Source organism: Physella acuta, unplaced genomic scaffold (assembly GCF_028476545.2).
Source record: "Physella acuta isolate Inbredline_101_S28 unplaced genomic scaffold, ASM2847654v3 ptg002244l, whole genome shotgun sequence".
NCBI classification, from domain to species: domain Eukaryota; kingdom Metazoa; phylum Mollusca; class Gastropoda; family Physidae; genus Physella; species Physella acuta.
In genome coordinates this window covers 42,060-53,033 of record NW_026733743.1, presented here as the reverse complement: position 1 = coordinate 53,033, position 10,974 = coordinate 42,060, and the positions used below count along the sequence as shown (strand labels likewise).

Below are 10,974 nucleotides of genomic sequence, written 5' to 3'. Positions count from 1 at the left end.
ATACCTAGACTAGAATCGATTACACAAACGCATACTTTTATCACTAACGTTCAGGAACTGATGGTGATTGTTCGAATACCTAGACTAGAATCGATTACCCAAACACATACTTTTATCACTATCGTTGAGGAGCTGATGGTGATAGTTCGAATACCTAGACCAGAAGCGATTACTTTTTGCACAGACATTCCGAGCAAGACAAAACAAAAATATAAAACAGTTTAGACAGTTGACGTTGTCATGACAACATATTTTTAAACTGTAGTTGTGCACGTGCAAGAGACTTTAGGTCATGTGACCGGATGGCGAAAAAAAATCATGAGTAGCGGTAGTTGGGAGGGGGGGTGGGTGGGTTGAATTGAGGCTGTCAAAAAATGGAGGAATTAGTGCCAAGGTGGATTCGTTCCCCAGTCTGTGGTGAGCTAGTAATGTTGTCGACAGGGATACTGGTATTGCCATCTGACGAAGGCCTGTTGCCGCATCAATCAGGGTGTCACAACAAGAACAGGGGGAAAAAAGGTTTTACTGACGTCAAAACTGTTTAGGAGTAATCTCCCCTGTAGCTAGGGTTACTTCTCTTCTCACTTTTTTTTTAAACCATGCGAAGAACAGTGGGTTTTAAAACAGGTAAAACTTGAACAATGCTCTTTCTGGCTTACGTATCTAGAACAGAAACATTGTTTGATGTCTGGGGGGATGGGGGGGGGGGGGGAGATAAGAGGAGGTTGTGTCGTGTAGACACGTGATGTCAGGTGCTCACACACGTTGCACGTGAGTCGTGATAAGGCGACACACACACACACTCATACACACACCAGGGACAGACGTAAAAATAGAAACCGTATCTCGCGATACATCGGTCTTGAAAAAGCTGACAAAAATCTGGCAGCTTTCACATTCTTCTACGTCAGTGGGTACGTCATGGTTATTCAAAAAGTCTTACTTTTTCAATACACATAGGTCACTGACCCAATAACGCTAACATGGCCTTATATATGTCAGTATACTAAATGGGAAATGAAAATGGCCAACAGATATCAAAACAAAATCTTAACATCCACATAGCTTATCTCAAAAAATAAAACAATGTTGACTTTACATAGACACTGATTCTTTAGGGTTGTTGAGATCCATACGCTAAAACGGTAGTGATATAACGTACAAAGTCTCTATCTCTCTATTGTATCTGTGTATAGACTGTATATATATATATATATATATATATATATATATATATATATATATATATATATATATATATATGTATGTATGTATATATATATATGTATATATATATATATATATGTATATGTATATTTATATATATGTATATATATATATATATATATATATATATATATATATATATATATATATATATATATATATATATATATATATATACATACATATATATATATATATATATATATACATACATATATATATATATATATATATATATATATATATATATATATATATATATATATATATATATATATATATATATATATATATATATATATATATATATATATATAGTTTTTTATTATGGACCAGAAGTGTCTATTTATAGCGAGCAATGAAAACGTCGTATGGAGGGTGTGTCCAGCATTGAGATGATTGATGGAATGAGTGTGATTGAAGGTATTAACAAAATAAAAATAAAATAAAAACAACGACAAGAAAAAAACATCAAACGAACAGAGCTCCCTGTACTGGGATGGCGCGCGGGTCTAAAAATAGCCCGCTCAAAATGCGAGGCGCGTGTGAGATTGGTGTGACCTTTGGATGCGAGCGCTTACCTGGTGACGTCAGGTGTGCGCATGTCTTATCGTGAATGTCGAGTGCTTCTACTCCCCCTACCTATACTCCCCCACTCCCCCCACCCCTAACCCACTACCACTACAGTTGTGTATACATGTTTCAATTATTTTACTACGACGTCAAAATCAATCAAGTGTTAAAGGTCAAAGATAATAAAATCTTTTTCTTCAAACACATTAAGGTAGATACGTTTGAAAACAGCACGTTTCTGTACGGTAAACCTTTAGTATGACCTATGTCATCCCCTCCCCAGCCCGAACCTAAGTTTTGAAACGAAATCCGATTTGATAGTTAAGGTTACAGGGTCACGCAGGAGAATGGTCATGTACAACAGGGTCAAGGTCAGGGAATGACGTATGTAGGTAGATGCTACGGACAAATTGTTGGGGGATAGAGATCGACCCTTGTACAGTTTAAGTGATGATGTATGGTGTGTATTTGTGATGGTTATATAAGATGGCCATAGGTCGATACATGTGGTTATATAAGATGGCCATAGGTCGATACTTGTGGTTATAATACATGGCCATAGGTCGATACATGTGGTTATAATAGATGGCCATAGGTCGATACTTGTGGTTATAATACATGGCCATAGGTCGATACTTGTGGTTATAATACATGGCCATAGGTCGATACATGTGGTTATAATAGATGGCCATAGGTCGATACTTGTGGTTATAATACATGGCCATAGGTCGATACATGTGGTTATAATAGATGACTATAGTTCTACACTGGTGGTTATAATACATGGCTATAGGCCGATACTTGTGGTTATAATAGATGGCCATTGGCCGATACTTGTGTCTCTAACAGAGGGCCATCGGCCTGTTATCGTGGCTACATATATTGGCCACTGCCCGCTCCGCCTCACCAGTCGGGAACAGACTCAAATCACCGCTCGTTTAGGAGACGAAAAAGTATATAATCAGTCAGTCTAAAACATCCTCAGGGTTAACCCCCACCCCCACCCCTATTTCAGCCACACCCCCCGCCCACGGTCCATCTCAATACAGCTTCCAGCAGCTGTAGAAACCATGGTCATTTATCATCCCCGGCTCCCAAATAACGCTAATTTAAGCTCATTAGTTTCATCCCCCACTTCTCTCCCTTGCCCTGTCGATCTATCCCACCCTTTAGCCAAATTATCGATTTAAACAAATAAAAAAAAAATATCCCCCCCCCCCCGCTCCACCAAATCTTCTTACACTCACCTATCACACCCTCACCCCCCTCTCCTCACCCCCACTCAAACAACCCTACACGGAGCAAGAGGACGACTCACACACTGCTATCGATTTTTCCAGAATCATCGAATTAAATTTGTTCATTTGACATTTGAGATTTTTTTTTCCCTTCTAAATTTCAAACCCTGCACAGCGTGAGTACACACGACTTCGTATCACTGCAGCTGTGGGTGCAGGTTTGGGGGGGGGGAGGGGCGGAGGAAGGGGTGAGGGGCGCTAACCTCTTGTATAAGGATTCTAATTTTCGCTGCTCCTTAATAGAATAGTACCCCAAAGCTGGGACCCTTCCATCACCTACCAGCCCTTGTTTTAGCTATATATATATATATATATATATATATATATATATATATATATATATATATATATATATATATATATATATATATATATATGAGACACATTCAAGTTAGACACATGTGCAATACGATCTATCAATCTTTTCCAAATCAATTAAATAGCAACAACTATTTATTCATGACAATGCCAGAGTGAGTGTGTGTGTGTGTGTGAGTGTGTGTGTGCGTGTGTGTGCGTGTGTGCGCGCGTGTGTGGGTGTGTGTTTGAGAGAGAGAGATGGTCGGTTGGTCCAAGTAAAGAAATCCTTTTCTTTCAATAGATTTTCTTTGACAAATGTATTTACCGGAAGCAATTAAGGTTGCTTAGTCCGGGTCTCCGAAAGGGGAGATTTCATTGGCTGCTGTACTAAACAGATCTCAGCCCCACCGTCTCTGCCCCCTCCCCGGGAACTAAACGATACTAACAAACAGTGTAGAAATTAATCGAAGATCTAGACTATGAATACAAAGAGAGGTGGGTAAAGAGAGCGAGGGAGGGTGGGTTGGAAGGTTGTAGGATAAAAATGTAGAATCTTAAACAGACAGGGGAGCAAACCCATTTCTCCAATTATCCAAGAGGAAGTAACCCCCACCAACATCCAAGCCAGGTAACTCGATTTAAACCTTCTCTAAATAAATTTCGGAATCCAGCATCTCGAAGGCACGAAACGAAATATTCCATCAACCACACTGCAACGCGATTTTTAAATACAATTTCGTCGGCCTAAATTAGGGGGCATAATTAAAGTTTGAAATTACAAACTTCAATAAACGACCAATATTAATATCTAAATTATGACTTGCATCGGTTTGTAATCAGAGTCTCCAATTATAATTAAGTGCATTTATTGATTATGTTTTATATAAACCGTGACGTAATGTCTGTGACGTCAAAGTGGAGCGTTCAAGTGCAGACGTATGACGTAATGCATCGTCACGATGGATTACATAAGTCACGAGATAATCACTTAAATGGAAAACACACGGACTAAGGGTAAATGCAAGGCAGTAGACTAAAAATGTTTGCAAGAATCGGTCGGGAAGAAATAAGAGAATGTTGTAACCACGTGAAACAAGGTCGAGAAAATCTATCTGTACATGGTCTTCGTAAGAGATGTAGTTTCAGCCAAAGAGCATAAACGAATAAGAAATTTTATATATATATATATATATATATATATATATATATATATATATATATATATATATATATATATATATATATGTATATATATATATGTATGTATATATGTGTATATATATATGTGTATACACACACACATATATATATATATATATATATATATATGTATATTAGAGAAAAAAAACTTAGCTAGGGAGTAAGAAATGGACAGCAAGTACTAAGCCTAGAGGAAGAGGCAAGTAAGGGAGACAACTATAACTGATCCCCAAATTTTGATCTATCGTTGTGTGTAGCAGGAGAGATCGATAAACACGAGGGGGTTAACCCGGGTCGAACGTCACGAGGGTGAGAAAAGTTGAAGGAAATAGCCGCCCCCCACCCCGCTAGTTATCCCAACCCCCTACCCGCAACCTATTTACCCCTACCCTCTCAAGCCCGTCCTCAGTCTTAAGCTTCCTGGTAAAAGACCACCCCCCCCCCCCCCATCAATTGACGCTGAAATGTGTATACATCGATAGCGATAGGAGACTGGGGTTAAACGAATGGTCGCGACCGGGTCATCTGTTGATGTCTGGGTTAATAGCACCCCCCCCCCCATCCCTATACGCGTACCCTCGGGAAAACTACCCCCACCTCAATGTGTTTTTGACTACTGTCTGCTTAAAGGAATGGTTGCAACACATCTTTAAATATATTTGCCTGGGTTCGGTCATGTGATTTGATCAGATGGTATCACAAACAACAACAAATAAATAAAACAAACAAAAACTTTTTTCATCTTACAAAAAGAAAACAAATACTATGAGGGTACTTCAGTAAAGAGAAAAAAAAAGAAATAAACTATGAAATGTAAAAAGACAGTGATAAATACCCAGCCATTCAACACAAAAGTACCCTAATAAAATCCATTTATCCACGGCAGTAAATGTCAAGATAAAAGAGACGCAAGGCTGGTGAAGGACGGGGGTGGGGAGGGGGGGGGGTGTTGAGGTGTCTTAAGCCAAGCCTTCTCGTGGGTCACCAATCTCTGAAGGTCACCAATCTCTGAAGGTCATCACACTTCCATCAGCAGCCCCAGACTTCCAGCTAGCTGGGCGAGAGTTGATGGCATCAAAGGGACGTAACTGCTCAATACATCAGAGCAACAGACCCGGGGTCGCCCCCTAGAAAAACAGGCCCTTCCCCCACCTCCACCCTCGCGAGTGTCTTAAATTTACCGTATGTATAAGACGCCGCTGTTAGATGCTGGGAAACACAGGATCGTTTATAGCCCGTATGAAGAGATACCCAAGTGTGGACAAAAATAAACTTCAGATCTCGCTATAAACGTCTGGGAAGTTTGCCTGATATGAGTATACAGAAGTATTGATTATTGTAATCGAAGAGAGTATGTATCGCATAGTTTAGATGAGTATAAAGTTAAATACCGTTATCATAATAAATATGAGTATTGATACGATATTAGGTATATAATATCGATATGTCAAATCATGATGATTACTGATTATAGTAGAGATAGTCTACATTACTAAAAGAGTATCGGGGCGGGTATCGAAAATGTCAAGGGCGTCGGTTTGAAAACATAAATGAGACTAGATAAATGGCCCGTTGAGGAAGGGTACAACGGGCGCTAGGCTGATAGTGCTGTCTCTTTTCTCTAAACTAAAACCATCCCACCCCCCCCCCCCCACACACCCACACCCCCCCACCCCACACACACCACCCCCACCCCCACCCCCCACCCCCACACACACCTCCACCCCCCACACACCACCCACCCCCACCCCCACCCCCACCACCCCCACCCCCCACACACCTCCCCCCACCCACCCCCACCCACCCACCCCCACCCCCCAAAAAAACATGTCTACCGTCCCATTCAACGAAATATAATTATATACTTTTTCCAGTGTCCGCCCCCTTCCCGAAAATTCTACCCCCGCCCCCGAAAACCTCAAGTACCCCCTGCCCCTCTCCGGGGAGGAAAAAGTCTGAAAGAAACACTGGTGTCGCGCTTAGCCACTACGCGAAGAATTGCATTAAAGAAATTGCGAGAAAACCACTTTTTAGATTAGACACATTAATTAGGTGGTAATTTTATTATAGAGTATCGATGAGGAAACCACCCCACCCCACCCCCCCCACCCCCACACACACACCTCCACACACCACCCACCCCCACCCCCACCCCCCCACCCCCACCCCCCACACACCACCCGCCACCCCCCCCCCCCCCACACCACCCCCCACCCCCCCCCCCCCCCCCCCACACACCACCCCCCGCCCCCCCCCCGCCACCCCCCCACCTCCCACCCCCCACCCCCCACTCCCAAAAAAATCATGTCTACCGTCCCATTCAACGAAATATAATTATATACTTTTTCCAGTGTCCGCCCCCTCCCAGAAAATTCTACCCCCGCCCCCGAAAATTTCAAGTACCCCCACCCCTCTCCGGGGAGGAAAAAGTCTGAAAGAAACACTGAAACCAACCCACCCCCCACACACCACCCCCCACCACCCCCCCACACACCACCCCCCACCCCCCCCCACACACACCACCCCCACCCCCCCCACACACACCACCACCCCCCCCCCACCCCTCCACCACCCCCACCCCCAAAAAAAACATGTCTACCGTCCCATTCAACGAAATATAATTATATACTTTTTCCAGTGTCCGCCCCCTCCCAGAAAATTATACCCCCGCCCCCGAAAATTTCAAGTACCCCCACCCCTCTCCGGGGAGGAAAAAGTCTGAAAGAAACACTGAAACCAACCCACCCCCCCACACACCACCCCCCCCACCCCCACACACCACCCCCCCCCCACACACACACACCCCCCCCCCACCCCTCCACCCCCCCCCCCCCCCCAACCCCCCCAAAAAAAAAACATGTCTACCTTCCCATTGCAAGAAAACCACTTTTTAGATTAGACACATTAATTAGGCTGTAATTTTATTATAGAGTATCGATGAGGAAATTTCTTTTGAGTTGGGGAGGGGGGGGGGCTCAGACGTTCTTACGCGGGGGGGGTGGGGCTTCGCCCCTACCCGAAGAATTGTATGCAAGAAACTCTTCACGCAAACCATTTAGATTAGACAACATTTCCTTTTTTTCAATGTTTACGCGATAATCAATGACGTCATATTACTGTCTGCACTCTCTGGTTTGAGATTATGTTCTACTCTACGCTAAATGTGTCGACGTCATATTTCGTTTTTCGAATTACTGTGCATGTTTTTATTTTGCTTGTGTTTTCTCTAGAGCGTTCTTGTCAGACAGAGCGTTCTTGTCAGACAGAGCGTTCTTGTCAGACAGACAGACAGCGAAACTATAGGTAGGAAAAGTCTATGTAATCATACTAAATTTTTTAAAAATTATTTTAAAAAATTTAGAAAGCGATAAAATTATAGCTACATTTTCAAAAATTAAAGCCGTTTGGGAACCATCGATTACACTCATTTTCATATTTTTGTATTGAACATAAGCCGTTGAAAATGATTTTGAATTATTGTATAAATTTAAATATTTAATAAAACCGCCCTCAACCCCACCTTGAACTGAACTGAAGTGGCCAGGGAGAGTAAAAAGATTAAAGTCATAACATTTTTTGTCCGTGATAAATACGAACAAGGTGATTCAAGAAAACAAAATGGCGAACAAGGGAATATTTTCAGTTCGATTCAGGCTTTTAAAATTCGTTTGTATCCCTTTTCATTAAAGTTGGCTTATTTTTTTATGACTGTTGTGCTCAGATTACTAATATCTAACATTATTCTTATTAATTGTTACCAATGTTTTTGTAGAATGTTTTTAACGCATGTTTCATTATTTTTGTTAGGCCTGTCTGTGACTACTCACTGTAAACTGTAAGTTCTGTGAGTGCTCTAAGCTAGAGATCTAGAATCAAGCCATACGTTTCTAGATCTAGATCTAGATCTAGATTATCTAGACTAAAATAGATTTATATCGAGAATCTAGTACTAGATTCTAGGAGGAGTATTCTTCTAGACGAGAGTCGAGAGATCTATTCTAGATCTAGATCTAGATATCTACTTTATCTAGAGATCTAGATCTCTAGAATCTATTATTTATTATATAGTATATTAACTTTAATTTAATTATTATCTAGATCTAGTCTTGAATCTAGATTCTAGATCTAGATTTCTAGATCTAGAATCTAGATCTAGTCTAGTAGTAGATCTAGTTCTAGATCTAGTATGTTACGGCTTTTTAATCTGTTTAATTAATATTAATTATAATTATTTAATATAAAAGAAAAAAACACTAGATCTAGATCTCTACTTCTAATTTATAAACTTAATACTCAATAATACTTTATAATACTAATAACTAATACTAACTAGATCTATAGATCTTATAGTTAGTTAAGTAACTTTATACTTTATATTGTACGACAGTAGATCTATTAAGTATTAGTCAAGTAGTAGAGAATAAGAGATCTACTCTAGTCTAGATCTAGAAGTTATATATTAATATATATTTATAAAAATCTATATTAAATAATTCAATAAGTATATTGAAGTATTTTAAGTTAATAGTAATAATAAATAAGTTAAATAAATTAGGCCCATAGTTTATATTATAAATGTGTAGCTGGTACTGGTATAAACTAGTTTTATAGACTAGTCATATAGTAAATAGTTAATCTTAGTCCTTAGTAATTAGTTAGTAGGGCACTACATACGCCTAGTCTAATAAATGATTAGTGTAATTTGTTAGAGCCTACTTGTTAAAATATATTTACTATAGATCTAGTAGTAGTATTCTATGGTACAGATGACAGTCCTAATACTTACTTTGTTAATATGATTAGGGCCTAGTTAGAGGTAATTACTAATTAGACTTATGATGACTTATGTTAGTCTAATAACTAATAGATTCATATTTAATAGCAGTAGGTCTATAGGCTTAAAATAGTATTGTAAAAAAAATAAAGTATGCTTAATTTTTACAGTTGTCTTATTACTTTTAGTTCAGTAGGCCTATCTAGACTGTAGATTTAGATGTAGTAGCTTAGTAGTAGTCTAGTAGGCCTGTGATTGGGTAGGTATTTAGTATTTGTATGTAAGTTAAGCAAAGTTAACTAGGCTTAATAAGGCTACAATTTTAAACTTGTAAAAATTACATGTAGCCTAAATAAAAGGTTACAGACTAGTACATTAAATAATATCCAAAATTTAAGTTTAATCTAGATTAGTAGTCTAACAGTAATAATAATAGTAAAAATTACTGAATAGAAGAGTAGGCTTATTAGTAAAGAGCTGTCTTATTTCAGTTCTACTTAATTAACTTAATATATGACTTAGTCTACTCTTAGTATTATATAGTGATCTTTAGAATTTAAAATGCAGAATAGTTGATAAAGCCAAAAGGTGTCAATTGTCATAGATGGATTAACTTACTAATCAAATTAATATAATTATCCTAATATTTATTCTAGTATGTGTATGAATTAATGATAGTTATAGTATCCTAGTTTGAATATCAATTTTCAACTAATTCCTGAGGTGGCTAAACATAAGTAGTAGATCTTTATTGATACATTTTTCTTTTTTTTAATGATATATACATGACTTTTGGACTCTTTTGAAGGCCTATTGTATTTTATGACAAACTCCTTACATTAAAATATTAAAAGTAAACTATTAGACCTATATTTTTAATGAATGGTAATGGTTAGATAGCCCATACAATCAAATACATAAATACACATCATTGCTTTATGATCTTTATAAGACAGACAAATATTTTTATTTATAACATTAAGAGTTGAAAGTATGTAAACATAATGAGTTTAATATAACAGTTTATGAAATTCATTTGTTTTTTTTTAGATACTGTGGATTATACAACTGCATACAGAGAAGACAAAAGTCAAGATGAAGCTCAATTTAAAAACTGATCCAAGGATACATGTTGGACCCAAGAAAACTTGTTCATATTGAACAATTATTTTTTTAATATTCTGAATGAATATGGTAATTAAAAAAAGAAAATATAAACTTTGTTATGTTTTTTTTTATCAGCACTGGTTGTGTGTGCTGGTGTATGCGGAAACTAATTATTGCTACCTTTATTCAATAATTAACTTAAACTGGCGAACTATAAATAGTTTTTAAGAATATGGTGCTGAAGTAGATTTCACCTAGTTTTGTTGCCCTTCCATATTAATAAATTGTACGGTCAGCAAAATGTCAAACAGCTTTTACTAAGTTTTACTGTCCATAACCAGTCAGGTACCAGTTAAAGCTGCTTTGAATTTGAATCAGAGACAACCTAAAGGATTAAAATTTCAACTCAAGAACTTTTGCTTTAGCAAATGTGTTCACAAATATGTAGTCCCACTATAAGTCTTACATTTGCATATATCTATCATAGCTGTAAAA

The 10,974-nt window shown here is 38.3% G+C and overlaps 1 long non-coding RNA gene across 1 annotated transcript; it reads left to right on the top strand.

Annotated features, from left to right (window-relative positions):
* The first annotated feature begins 7,972 nt into the window (after positions 1-7,972).
* Positions 7,973-10,590, top strand: LOC131932644 (uncharacterized). The gene is made up of 2 exons (XR_009384648.1): positions 7,973-8,264; positions 10,423-10,590. It is a non-coding gene; the product is annotated as an uncharacterized LOC131932644 (long non-coding RNA).
* Positions 10,591-10,974: the final 384 nt, after the last annotated feature.